Here is a 14,448-nt window from a genome sequence, read left to right as displayed (position 1 = left end):
AAACTACCAGTATTAAGACTTGCTTTTGAAAAAAAAAACAATACAATAAGAGTGTTTGCATAGACATAAGTATCCCAGATCTCATTGGGGTTTTGAAGTATTCCTTTTATTGTGTTTGTGTATGTAGCCATTATATCTCAACTTCTGAAACTTGGGTAAACTCCTATCCTTTTGGGAAGCCCGGATATGGTGACTGGAGCCTCTTCAGCCAATAATGAAACAGAGTGGAATTACTTTAAGAATGATAAATTATAAAGGTGTGGGTGACCAAGGATGCAGTTGAACAATCTCTAACAAGCATTTGGTTTAGGTGCCATTAGATTGTCTGGCACATGTGCAGTTGGTGTGCTTGTAGTGCAGACAGTGCGTGCAGTCGCTCACGGAGTAGGGTGGATGGGTGACTAAATTTGCATCATGCCACTTCTTTTCTGATTCTTGTTGACATGCAGATAAGGAAAGTATGAACTGGCTTTTAACCCATTTTTAAATGATATTTATAATTCAGCAATTTTATTTTTCTCTATCTCCTTTCTTTTTTTCTACAACTGCCTTTGTCTCTGTAAAAAATTCACCGAAATTTGATGCAGTGGCCTTTACTAGGTTAAATTTTCTCACCTTCTCACAATACACTACAATCAGAACACCTTTAAATTATCATCCATCCATTATCTTCACACCACTTAATCCTCTGTAGGGTCAGAGGGGAGCTGGAGCCTCATCCAGCTGACTTAGAGCGACAGGACAGGTTGCCAGTCTATTGCAGGGCCACACAGAAAGACAGACCACCAAACACATTCATATTCACACCTAGGAACAATGTAGAATCACCAAGAAGAAGCACTGGCAAGAACCCATGCAGTCACAGAGAGAACATGCAAACTCCACACAGAAAGACCCCATTCTTTCTAGCTGCGATGTGACAGTGCTAACCACCACATCACCATGCCGACAAGCTTTAAGTGGCCACTTTTAAATGAACTTGAAATATGTGTAACTGTGGCATCTGTGTGCTGTGCAGTCAGTACAAGGTAATTTCAGATTCAGATTCAGATTCAGATAACTTTATTTATCCCCTAGGGGCAATTCAGTTTGCAGACATAGGTCGCAGCAGGACAGGACATGAAACAGACATTCCACATACATTTGACTTGGATCTGTCAATAGTCAGGGTTCAGCAATAAAGTGCAACAGTGACAAAGTGCAACAATATCAATATATACCTCACTACATTTAAAACTACATGTAAAACTACAAAACAACACGGTCACTGTCATTTAAAAGCCTAAATTTCCTCAGTAACATTAACTGCTCCATTACCATGTTATACCAAACATCTATAGGGAAAACTGTATCTGTAGATGCGTTGGTAAAGCAGATTGCTGGCATAATCACCCGTCAAAATGTGCATGTGTTGTTTAAGAGAGACAGAGACAGCAGAAGCAAATAGAAGGTAAAATGAGGACTCGTAGTCAAAGCACAGTCTATTGTGCACTGTATTTCTGTAAGCTATTTCTGTAAGCTATTTAGAGCCCAGTCAAATAATGATAATAACCAGCCAGCCTGAACGTGTGACATTTCCTATTAAGCTTACCCGAATCCACCCAGTTCTATTCTGTTCTGACCACAGGATTATGGGTTGACCCATATGTCATCGCTGCTCAGGCTGCAGGTAATCAAACTCGGAACTCAGAAAACTCATGGATGCTTGGACAATCATTCTCACATAATTCACTGTAGCCTGAGCAAATTAAAAAGCCGCACTGTAGCTTACAGACATAACGAGTAACAATTTATAATAATTTTTGCTATAAAAATAAAAACTGAATATGATTTCAAGTTGTTATACCCTCTCAATTTTTAAAAATTATTTTGATCTACATTATTCACGACTGACCTGGTTAATACTAAAAACAGCAATAGCAAAATAGCTTGTGACCGATAATCCTGTATCCTTTTCCATCTTTGTGGTGTCACAGTTGGATTTTTTTCAATATTTCTGGCAGTTTCATTATTATATGGAGTCAAGATGCAGATATGCAGAGAGACAAAGCCCATACGTCCGAAACTGAGAAAGTTCTGGTTTGTGCATAGCGCAATTTACAAACATGTTCATGCACTTACTCTAATCGTAAATCACCGTACTCTCATTTTAACAACTGCAGGTTTTCTAACTTGTGTGCAAGTGATAGTTGTATTTAGTTTAACTGCTTTGACTTTTTGGAATTTGATAGCTGTATTTTTTCATTATATTTTTAATAAAGTATATGCTTTTGGTGTATCAGAAGAGGAAATATTCTACTCTAGAGATATTCTCTCTCTTCAACTGCTGAGAGATCAATTTTGAGACATTTAATATTTAAGTAATGTTTCATAGGAGTGTACTCACTGCTGTTATTTACTGTAAACTTGCATTTAGAAGGTGAAAGCATGGACCAGCAGAACCAGTGTCCCATGTGAGCTTTTTTCAATTCATTTCAATTTAATTACATTCCGTTCAATTCAATTTTGTTTATACAGCACAAAATCACAACAGCTTCCCTTGAGCAAGCACTTGGTTTCACTAGGAAGAGAAAATTCCCTTTCAACAGAAAGCGCCTCTGTGACCCTAATGAGGACTGAGCAGTGTATAATGGATGGATGGAACTTGAGACAGAACCAGACTTATGGGGAAAGGCTATCTGCCTCAACTGACTGGGGAGAGTGGACAGAGAAAAGATGAGCAAGGGATACCTGCAAGAGATATCTGCAGAAAGATACAGACAGGGAGGAGACAGACGAGAAAAAATGCAAACTATGGGAAAGAGCAGACAAACTTAATGACAAGTAGTCGTGGCATATAAATGCATAGAAAGTGAACAATATAAAGGGAGAGGAGAGGTGCCAAATGCATCATGGGAGGTCCTCCAGCAGCCTAGGCCTACAGCAGTATACCTAAGATATGATTGAGGGTTTTCTGTACTGTCCTTGGAATCACAAGTAAGCCTGTGCTCTGAGGGTAAATCAATCTATTTTATGATAGGGTGCAGTCTTTAAGATTATATAGCTTGGTCATTAATGGAATAGAATAGAACAGAATAGCCACTTTATTGTCAAACAGAACATACACCAGCTGGTGCACATTAGGAATGAAATTTCAATGCAAAAAGCTCGCCATTGGACCAGTAAAAAAAAAAAAGTATTTGAAATGTAAACAATTTCAATATATACACACACATCTACATATATATATATATATATATATATATATATATATATATATATATATATATATATATATATATATATATATATATATACATATAAAAATTAGGGCTGGGACTTTAGTGCGTTAATTTTGATCAATTAATTACAGCGCCAATAGTGCGTTAAAAATAATAACACTATTAATTGCACACTCCTCAGTTCCCTCATTTCTGGCACACTGGTAACTCTAATGAACACTCCAGCCCAGTAGGTGGCGGTAATGAACCTAAAGTCTGTTTGTAACCATGAAGAAGACGCACAGGAAGTACTGAGTGAAGTCAGGCACTGGTGAACAGTGAAGGAAGACCAGATTGAGCTTGTTGGGCAGAAATTTTCCTTTTAAAAATCTTCCCGATTGCAGCTTGGATAAAAGCCTGGTTGTGTGCAAATTGTACAACAAAGAGTTTTCTGATCACTGCGTCACTTCAAGCCGACGGTATCACCTCAATGTAAAACATGTTGCTGTTAGCACCAGAGCTAACGTTAGCTACGAGTCATGCTAACGGCTAACGGTGTAGCTATCCCAAATTAGACCACTTTTCTAGACAGTGCTTGAGTTTACAGAAAGTCTTAAAATGTTGAATAAAATTGCTATAATTAAGTTTTTCCACCATCGACGCTCTGCCTCCTTGGAGGAGGAATAACCTAAACAACAAAAATATCTCTTTTAATAACTTAATTATAAACTTTTTGTTTATAAAAAATTATGTAAATAAAAATTGATATTCCTATAAAAAGAACCATCAAAATTACACAATTTATCAGACCCAGAAAAGATGAAAACAGAATGAATCTCTGGATTTTCAACTTTCTGAAGCTCCTTGAACTACTTATGCTGATTTTATGTGCCATACAGCGGAAAAAACGACTAAATTCAGGCTTTAAAACATCAAAATCAGTTTTTTCTATATGTCCCATTTTCCTTTTTTAAAATAAATTTTAAATTATAAACACGTATATGTCTATTCATTCATTCAACTGTCAACCACAATTTTATTTGAATTGAAAAAATTCACTTATTGTGTCAAATATTGCTATTTGACAAAACTGCAATTAATTGCAATTAATTAATTACAACGCCTGTAATTAATTAGATGAAATTTTTTAATGGCGCCCCACCACTAATATATATATATATATATATATATATATATATATATATATATATATATATATATATATATATATCTGTATATATATATATATATATATTTCTAGAGAGAGAGAGAGAGAGAGAGAGAGATAGATAGATAGATAGATAGATGGATATAGATATATTACACATACACGCCTGCATATATATACCCTAATTTCCGGACTATTGAGCGTACCTGAATATAAGCCGCACCCACTAAATTTAAAAGCAGAAAAGTTTTGTACATATACAAGCCGCACCTGACTATAAGCCGCAGGTGTCCACGTTGTAACATAAGATATTTACACAAAAGATTTTTTGAAACTTTTAATTAAATACATGCTTTTTCCAAACAGTGCATGTAACACAGCAGTAAAACATATTGAGTCAGTTCTTCACGCTTTGATTGAGATCAAATATGGACAGGGACAAACTCTGTTTTTTGTTATTTCAAAAGAAGAAAAATACCTCAAATTCTGAAAAGTTGGTGTTAAGCAAGTTACTTTTTAATGCACTTTCAGATGTGACCAAAACAAAAGATGGTGTTTCTAATCTGCACTCTGTTTTCATGTTCATATGCACCTTAACATGTGCTTGTATTTACTATCAAAATGTGTTGAAGTTATGTTATTTTGTCAAATACTTGCTTGAAGTGAATCCAAACGAAACTTTGAATTTTTCGGTTTTTCTGTATAATTTTGCAAGAGTCAACACACATCTGTGTATTTTTTTCCCCAAAATGCTGTTTAGTCTATTAATGTAAATTAAAACATTATTTACAATTAGTCAAAACAAGGACTAAAGAAGGTTTTGAAAAACACTATCAAATGGTAAAATTCTATGCCATATGTCAGAACAAGATTGAGGGAGTGATTGAAACAGTGACTGGTTTCCTTTATTTTAGATGTGGAAAAGGTAGCTAATAATGAATAGAATGCAGTGTTGAGACCGTCAGTCAACTTCTACATGAAGGTTAAAGTCACCCAATATACTTACATTAGCTACACGATTAAGCACTAAAGGCCTCTACACACTGCGAGATAACAGATGAAAGATAACAATCGTGAGAGAATCGTGGCGATATCTTTGGTCGTGGCTCTAAATCGGTGGTCCTACGTCGTACAGTGAGACAGGTTCATGGACAGCCGTTGGCATGGTCTTACGACCAAAGAAAAGCTGCGATCAAATTCTGACTGTCAGAAATTTGGGGTGATCATCTCACTGTGTAACTGCTGCTATGACCTACAGCAATTAACTAACCAACAGAAATGCAGTATGAAATGACGTACTGATCAGTGCGACACTGGTGCTAAACCCAAATAGATGATTTGCGGCTACAATGGCAAAACGCATCAAAACAAGTATGTGGGATTTAAACAAAGAAGACAGCCTAGTGGAGTTGTGGCAGCAGAAGCCCTGCCTTTTTGACGTGTCCTACAGCTCGTACCACAACCGGCAAAAAAGGATGAAGCATGGAAGGGTATAGCGGCAGAATTGCAGCTCCCAGGTTAGTAACCTAACAGTAGTGGCTAGCAAATGCACACAAAACACCACTGCAAATAGTGACCACTGCACTTAGTTTATGTATTAAATGAATAAAAATGAGATTCATTCATGTTTCGCTAGTTTCCCTGTGATTGTAGGTGCTCCGTTTATGCTTTGGTTGTTTATTTTTCATGGATGGACGGCGCACGCTTATTGCGCATTCACATCGACTCACATACATTGTAGGCTGCGATTCAACTTGCGTTTTCATCGTGCAGTCTGCATACAGCAAACTTCATCATCGTGCAGTCTGCACACAAGAAACTTCACGTCGTGGCCAAAGATTATTAGATTCATATTGTACAGTGTAGCAAGCTGTGAACTTATAAGATTGGTAAAATCGCACAGTATGCAGAGGTCTTCAGTAAAATATAAAGTCTGAAACTTCAGGTAAAGCTTTTAAGTTAGGGAAAGGGGGACAATATACAGCTTTGGTGATAATTATTAGACCACCAGTTGCTTACTTTACAAAGTCTACACAACAGGCCTTCAACATTGATTATTTTGATTTAATTTCATCATAGTGGCTAAATAATTACATCTTACTGACAGAGGTGGGTAGAGTAGCCAAAAATTGTACTCAAGTAAGAGTAGCATTACTTCAAAATATCACTCAAGTAGAAGTAAAAAGTAGTCATCCAAAAAATTACTCAAGTAAGAGTAAAAAAGTATTTGGTGAAAAGACTACTCAAGTACTGAATAACTGTTTGACTATAATGTCCGATTTATTTTTTTAGAAATGATGTGATCAGACAGACAAAAATGTAAAATAATGTGCAAATTCTGGTATTTCCAAATAATAAAATAAAAAAAATAGCAAAAATAAACAACATCTTTATAAAATGACAAGTTGAGGCACAAGAAACACAAATTTCCAAATCTCAGTTTTTCACAACATAAAGCTTTTAAAACAAATACCTGTAGTAAGGTAACGTTTTTATGTTTGAACAGTGCAAAGTACTTCCAGTGTACTGCATTCCATAGTCAAGTGTAGCCCAGTGTAACAGAGTAAGAGTAGCATTTCTTCTTCACAAATATATTCAAGTAAAAGTAAAAAGTATGGCAGAGTAAAATTACTTTCAGAAGTACATTTGTCACAAGGCGGGGGGGGGGGGGGTGAACCCAGAGTGCAGGCACACAGACGGCGGACAGGCGGACGTGTTTTTAAACAAGGAATTTATTCAAAAAGGAAACACAAGACACTGGCTGAGCAGACCAACATAAACCAAACCACACAGAAATCAATGACTTTAAAACTAAACAGAGCTCAAACTAATCAAGGCTAATCAACAAAAACTGGCCACCACACCGGCTGAAATCTAATCTAAAATGCAACGGCTTAACTCACAGTCCAAAAAGTTCAACTGGAAGGGCAACAGACTGGAACCAAGGCAGACCTGGGCAGAGTGGCTGGCAGGGAGCCAGCAGAGACAATGAACCAGTGGCGGCTGGTGGGGCGAGTCTGGTTTTGACTGCCGCTGATTAATGATTCAGCACAGCTGCATTCCCTCAGCAGCTGTGTCCCATTGGCCTGGATCGTCAGAGGGCCAGGGGCACCGGCCAGAGAAGGGAGGGGCCATGACAACATTTTTTTTCAAAAAGTTACTCAAGTAAATGCAACAGAGTAAATGTAACTCGTTATTACCCACCTCTGCTTACTGAAGACATTAAAAAGGGTTTATAGTAATTTAATGCATGCAATAAGTTATGTTTAAATATATTATGTATTGAAACTGTAAAAATTTCAGAATTCACACTAGATGACCCAAAACATTTTCTGAGTCACCATTATTATGTGTTTAAGCGGTTCATTCAACATATAACCCAAATTAAATAAATACTCAGCAATGCCAAAAAAAAGAATTATGAGATGATAAGTAGACAGGTGTCTTGGAGCTTAACAGAGAGGGATACAGTTGGAGCACCACCGTTCCCTTATCAATGATCAGCAGAACAGTTGTCCTTTACAATTTAATGAAAAAAATGTAGAAAAGCTCTATCAAGAACTGCTAAAGGACAAGCAGACAATGACCGACACAGTGGTGTAATAACTGTTTCCAAAGCCGTACAATAGTAAACTTAACAGGCTTTTGAGTTTTCCATTTTTGGTGTGAGAGGCTGGGAGTAAGGCTCTTGAATGAGTTATAGGCAAGTTTAGGTTTCGGGTTGATAAAATAGGCTGTAGTGGATGATTGCTGCTACTCCTCCTTGGCTTGTGCTTTGTGAAATGTAACAATTTGACTTGTAGTGGGACAGCATAGCCAATCTATTGTTCGTTGCATCATAAAATTGCCAAATTTGGTATATCTACAGTTGTAAAATATAAAATGTTGTTTAAAAAGACAAGTGCAATTGCTGTCTACAATCCATCCATCCATCCATCCATTGCCTTCCAGGTAGTGGAGGCAGCACACGAAGCAGGTCATTCCAGACGTCCCTCCCCCCAGCAACATTTTCCAGCTCTTCCTGGGGGATCCTGAGGCGTTCCCAATCTAGACAAGACACATAATCCCTCCAGTGAGTTCTGGGTCTGCCCCAGGGTCTCCTCCCAGGTGGACGTGTTCAGAAAACTTCCAAAGGAATCCTCCCCGAAGGCATCTGAACCAGATGGCCATACCATCTCAATTGGCTCCTTTCGGCGCGAAGGAGCAGCGGCTCCACTCTGAGCTCCCTCTGGATGTCTGAGCTTCTCACCCTATCTCTAAGGCTGAGCCCAGCCACTCTGCAGAGGAAGCTCATTTCAGCAGCTTGTATCCGCAATCTTGTTCTTTCGGCCACTACCCAGAACTCATGACCTGGTAAACTGAGAGCTTCACCTTGCAGCTCAGCTCCCTATTCACCACGATGGTTCAAGTCAACGCCTGCATTACCGCTGCCACTGTACCAATCCACCTGTCCATCTCACTCTCCATTTTTGCATCACATGTGTACAAGAGTGAACAAGCAACTCCCCCCAAACCCAGAGGGAGCAATCCATTGGTTTCTGGCAGAGAACCATGGCCTCGGACTTGGAGGTGCTGATCTGCATCCCCGCCTCTTCACACTCATCAGCAAACCACTCCAGTGCGTGCTGAAGGTCATGGTCTGAGGAAACCAACAGAACCACATCATCTGCAAAAAGCAGAGACGCGATCCTGAGGTCCCCAAACTGGACACCCTCCTCACCCCGGCATCACCTTGAGATCCTGTCCATGAACACCACAAACAGGATCAGAGACACTGGAAACGTGTCTGACTTTGTGCCAAGGTATGCGAACACAGCTCTTACTTTGGTTATACAGTGACCGAATGGCTTGTATCGGCGAGCCTGGTGCCCCATACTTCCTCAGTACCCCCCACTGAGCCCTTCGAAGGACACGGTCATAGGCCTTCTCCAGGTCCACAAATACAGTTGTGCGCATAAGTTTACATACCCTGGCAGAATTTATGATTTCTTGGTCATTTTTCAGAGAATATGAATGATAACACAAAAACTTTTCTTTCACGCATGGTAAGTGGTTGGGTGAAGCCATTTATTATCAAACAACTGTATTTACTCTTTTTAAATCATATTGACAACAGAAACTACTCAAATGACCCTGATCAAAAGTTTACATACCCCAGTTCTTAATACCGTGTATTCCCCCTTTAACATCAATGACAGCTTGAAGTCTTTTGTGGTAGTTGTAGATGAAGGTCTTTATTTTGTCAGATGGTAAAGCTGCCCATTCTTCTTGGCAAAAAGCCTCCAGCTCCTGTAAATTCTTGGGCTGCCTTGCATGAACTGCATGTTTGAGATCTCCTCAGAGTGACTCAATGATATTGAGGTCAGGAGACTGAGATGGCCACTCCAGAACCTTTACTTTATTCTGTTGTAGCCACTGACAGGTAGACTTGGCCTTGTGCTTTGGATCGTTCTCATGTTGGAACGTCCAAGTATGTCCCATGCGCAGCTTCCAGGCTGATGAGTGCAAGTTTTCCTCCAGTATTTTCTGATAACATGCTGCATTCATCTTGCCATCAATTTTTACCAAGTTTCCTGTCCCTCTGTAGCTCACACATCCCCAAAACATCAGCGATCCACCTCCGTGTTTCACAGTAGGGATTGTGTACTTCTCATTATAGGCCTTGTTTACTCCTCTCCAAATATAGCGTTTATGGTTGTGGCCAAAAAGTTCAATTTTGGTCTCATCACTCCAAATGACTTTGTTCCAGAAGTTTTGAGGCTTGTCTCTGTGCTGTTTGGCATATTGTAAGCGGGATGCTTTGTGGCATTTGCGTAGTAACGGCTTTCTTCTGGCGACTCGACCATGGAGCCCATTTTTGTTCAAGTGCCTCCTTATTGTGCATGTTGAAACAGCCACACCAGTTTTTTTCAGAGACTCCTGTATTTCAGCTGAAGTTATTTGTGGGTTTTTCTTTGCATCCCGAGCAAATTTTCTGGCAGCTGTGGTTGAAATTTTTGTTGGTCTACCTGACCGTGGTTTGGTTTCAACAGAACCCCTCAGTTTCCACTTCTTAATTAATGTCTGAACACTGCTGATAGGCATTTTCAGATCCTTGGATATCTGTTTATATCCCTTTCCTGTTTTATACAGTTCAATTACCTTTTCCCGCAGATCCTTTGACAATTCTTTTGCTTTCCCCATGATTTAGAAGCCAGAAACGTCAGTGCAGCACTGGATGAAAGATGAAGGGCTTGTCAAGAGTCCAGAAACTCACTGACCTTTTATACACACACACTGATTACAAGCAAATAGATCACAGGTGAGGATGGTTACCTTTAGTAGCCATTCAAACCCATTTGTGTCAACTTGTGTGCCCGTTATCAGGCCAAACCTCCAGGGTATGTAAACTTTTGATCAGGGCCATTTGGGTACTTTCTATTGTCATTATAATTTAAAAAGAATAGACACAGTTGTTTGATAATAAAAAACTATAGCATAACACTAACCACGAGTGAAAGAAAGGTTTTTGTGTTATCATTCATATTCTCTGAAAAATGGCCAAGAAATCATAAATTCTGCCAGGGTATGTAAACTTATGAGCACAACTGTACATGGGAACTGGTAGGTCAAACTCTCAACACTCCCTCAGCAGCTCTGCAAGAGTAAAGAGCTGATCCACCATTCCATGGCCAGGACGGAATCCGCATTGTTCCTCCTGAATCTCAGGTTCGACAATTGGTCAGGGCCTCCCTTCCAGCACCCTAGAGTAAACTTTCCCAGGGAGGCTGAGAAGTGTGATAACCCGGTAGTTGGAACACCCTTTTTGAAAATGGGGACCACCATCCCAGTCTGCCACTCCACAGGCACTGTACTTTATGCCCATGTGACATTGTAGAGACGTGTCAGCCAAGACAGTTCAACAATGTCCAGAGCCTTCAGCATCTCAGGGCGGATCTCGTCCACACCTCTGTCTTGCCACTGAGGAGCTTCTTAACTACCTCGGTAACCTCTGCCACGGATATGGACGGAGATTCCTCCGAGTCTTCAGGCTCTGCCTCCTCTGCAGAGGATGTGTTTACTGGGTTCAGGAGTTCCTCAAAGTGCTCTTTCCACCGCCCGACAATGTCCCTAGTAATGGTCAAAGTTCTCCACGCCAACTGTACACAGCCTGGGCAAAGCCCTGCCTCCCCTTCCTGAGGCGTCGAATGGTTTGCCAGAACTTCCTTGAGGTCAACCGAAAGTCCTTCTCCATAGTCTCTCTGAACTCCTCCCACACTGGAGTTTTTGTTTCCGTGACTGCCACAGCTGCCGCCCTTTTGGCCGACTGGTACCTGTCAGTTGCTTCAGGACACCCCCAAGCAAGCCAAGCCCGAAAGGCCTCCTTCTTCAGCCTGACAGCTTCCCTCACCGCTGGTGTCCACCAGCGAGTTTTTGGGTTGCCGTCGCGACAGGCACCAGTGACCTTCAGGCCACAGCTCTGAACAGCCGCCTCTGCAATGGAGGCTTTAAACATGGTCCACTCAGATTCCATGTCCCCAACCTCCACCGGGATGCAGGAGAAACTCTTCCAGAGGTGGGAGTTGAAAACCCCATGGACAGGGGCCTCCGCCAGACATTCCCAATTCACCCTCACTACATGACTGGGTTTACCAGGTCTGTCCGGCAGCCTTTCCTGCCATTGGATCCAACTAACCATCAGGTGGTGATCCGTTAACAGCTCTGCTTCTCTCTCTACCTGAGTGTCCAAAACATACGGCCACAGGTCTGATGATACAATTATGAAGTCAATCATCGACCTTCGGCCTAAGGTGCTCTGGTATCAGGTACACTTTTGAGACACCTTATTCTCAAACATGTTGTTTGTTATGGCCAGTCTATGACTAGCAGAGAAGTCCAATAACAAAACACCACTCAGGTTCAGATCAGGCAGGCTGTTCCTCCCAATCACCCGCCTCCAGGTGTCTCCGTCATTGCCCACAGGAGCGTTGAAGTCCCCCAGGAGAACTATGGAGTCCCCAGGAAGTACCCCTTCCAGGACACCACCCAGAGACTCCAAGAAGGCCAAATACTCTGAACTGCTGTTTGGTGCATAAGCACAAACAACAGTTTTCCCTTCCATGACATGCAGCCACAGAGAGGTGAACCGCTTGTTCTCCAGGAGAACTCCAACAAAGCGGGGCTCACTACCTGCATCAGCAGTTTGATCATTGTCATCATGTAGGCACTCTCACAGAAGTAGGGGAGTAGGCAGGGGTGGACTGGCCATCTGGTGTACCGGGCGATGCCCGGTGGGCCGACGCACATTTTTGGGCCGGCCCAGGGGGTGTCATAATTTAACCAAGAAAGTGTATTATAAATCCTTTTTGTCGATCGCGACGGCCCATTGGTTGATTTTCTTGAAGGACATTGGGCTAATCCAATGAAATCTCTCAGCCCTCCTCGGCCCACCCCTCCCCGGCCCACCCCTCCCCGGCCTCTTGACCAAAGTTATCAAATTTTGCCGTTTGAGTTGGCCGGAAGTGGAGAGGAGCAAAGATGGAGAAACGGCCCAAACGAAAGGGGGGGCGCTGAAAAATTACGTGAAAAAAGGCTTAAAAGCCTGCAAGTCGATGCAGCAAAATGCAGCAAAATAAGTGACATGTTTGCCGTTGCTTCCACTAGTTCACCTGCGGCAGTGAGTGCTGCTGCCAGGATAGAAAAAGAAGCCGAAGTTCAGGGGGAGTCAGAGGAAAAGGAGCAGGAGGAGGAGGAGGAGGACGGAGGAAGAGACGTGACACAGCAGGGACAGATCCAGGAGGTCAGATTAGCTCCTGTTAGCCCGGTAACAAGTATCATATAAGGAGAGAGCTTGTGTGTGCGAGAGAGAGAGACTATAGCTGTGTCCCAATTCTCAAGGCTGCAGCCTAAAAGGCTGCATCTGTAGACCGCGGCCGACGAATGCGGTCTTCTTTTGCCCGGATTTGAAGGCTGCATCGGCGCACACTTCGTAGCCCCAAAAATCCCAAGATTCATTGCGCGTCGGTGACAGTTTATAAACAGACGGAGTTTTACGTGTTCACAGCGGATAAATTTGTTGAAATGATGGAATTATCAGCGGCGTATCATATATCACATGCGTCTGCGAGTTGTTTGCGTTTAGCTAAAATGAGAATTAGAATAGATGTTTGAAGAACGTTGTTTAGCCTGCAATACCTTTGACTGGGCGAGGTGTAACATTTTCCATATTTTTGTTTTTATTATGGTCCGACTGAGCCTGCACAATAGGGGGCAAGATTTACTGTAACTGTATGCTTATGTTGGAAGAATACAGTTTCCTTTAAAGGAAATCATTCATTGTGTGTTTTCTTCATATTGCATTGCAGTACCCTGTTTAAAGTGATCATATAAAAAACAACTAATCAGTACTGATTTTATGTTAATAGATAAAGGACGGATAATAATACAGTAAGATGCTTTGAATTTCTTAGATATAGTTGTGCAGTATTCTCAGTGGATCGAAAAGAAGCAGATGACAGAATGCTAATTAAAACAAGAAGAGACATGAGAAAATTAATTTATAGAGACTTGAGCTAGCATGCAGTCAGAAAGACACTGGAATGACAGAAATGATAACAATGAAAATGTTTTTGAGATGTGTGTAGTAATAATAATAATAATAATAATAATAATAATAATAATAACAAACGTAAAAAGGTTAGAAAAAGAAAAAAGAATGAATACAGAGACACATCTTCACTCAATATCTGGAGAAACTAGGCTAAAAGTGTGCAAATGCTCAACATAGGAAATTATTACAAGACTCAGAGTTAAAACATGCATAATAATATTAGCCTATAGACTTTTGTGCACAACCTTGTCCTTGCTGGTTTGGAGGTGGTCACCCTAGTGTGTGTGTGTGTGTGAGTGAGTGTGAGAGAGAGAGAGAGAGAGAGAGAGAGAGAGAGAGAATTGTCTCTTTAGAGTTGTTTTCAAATAATGCTATGCGTAGAGTTGGTGTCTAACTTACAGTGTTATTTTAGCTTTCCAGAAAATTGATAAATTTGCAGGTGTTACAGCTTACAGTTGTTATTATCATATAATATTAGTAAGACATTGCTT

The 14,448-nt window shown here is 40.8% G+C and overlaps 1 protein-coding gene across 5 annotated transcripts in view; it reads right to left on the bottom strand.

Annotated features, from left to right (window-relative positions):
- Positions 1-14,448, bottom strand: part of nbr1b (NBR1 autophagy cargo receptor b) — a 184,892-nt gene that overhangs the window by 68,405 nt on the left and 102,039 nt on the right. The window lies entirely within an intron of this gene.

The sequence above is a fragment of the Amphiprion ocellaris genome, chromosome 19 (genome assembly GCF_022539595.1).
Source record: "Amphiprion ocellaris isolate individual 3 ecotype Okinawa chromosome 19, ASM2253959v1, whole genome shotgun sequence".
NCBI classification, from domain to species: domain Eukaryota; kingdom Metazoa; phylum Chordata; class Actinopteri; family Pomacentridae; genus Amphiprion; species Amphiprion ocellaris.
This window is presented reverse-complemented; position numbering and strand designations above follow the sequence as displayed.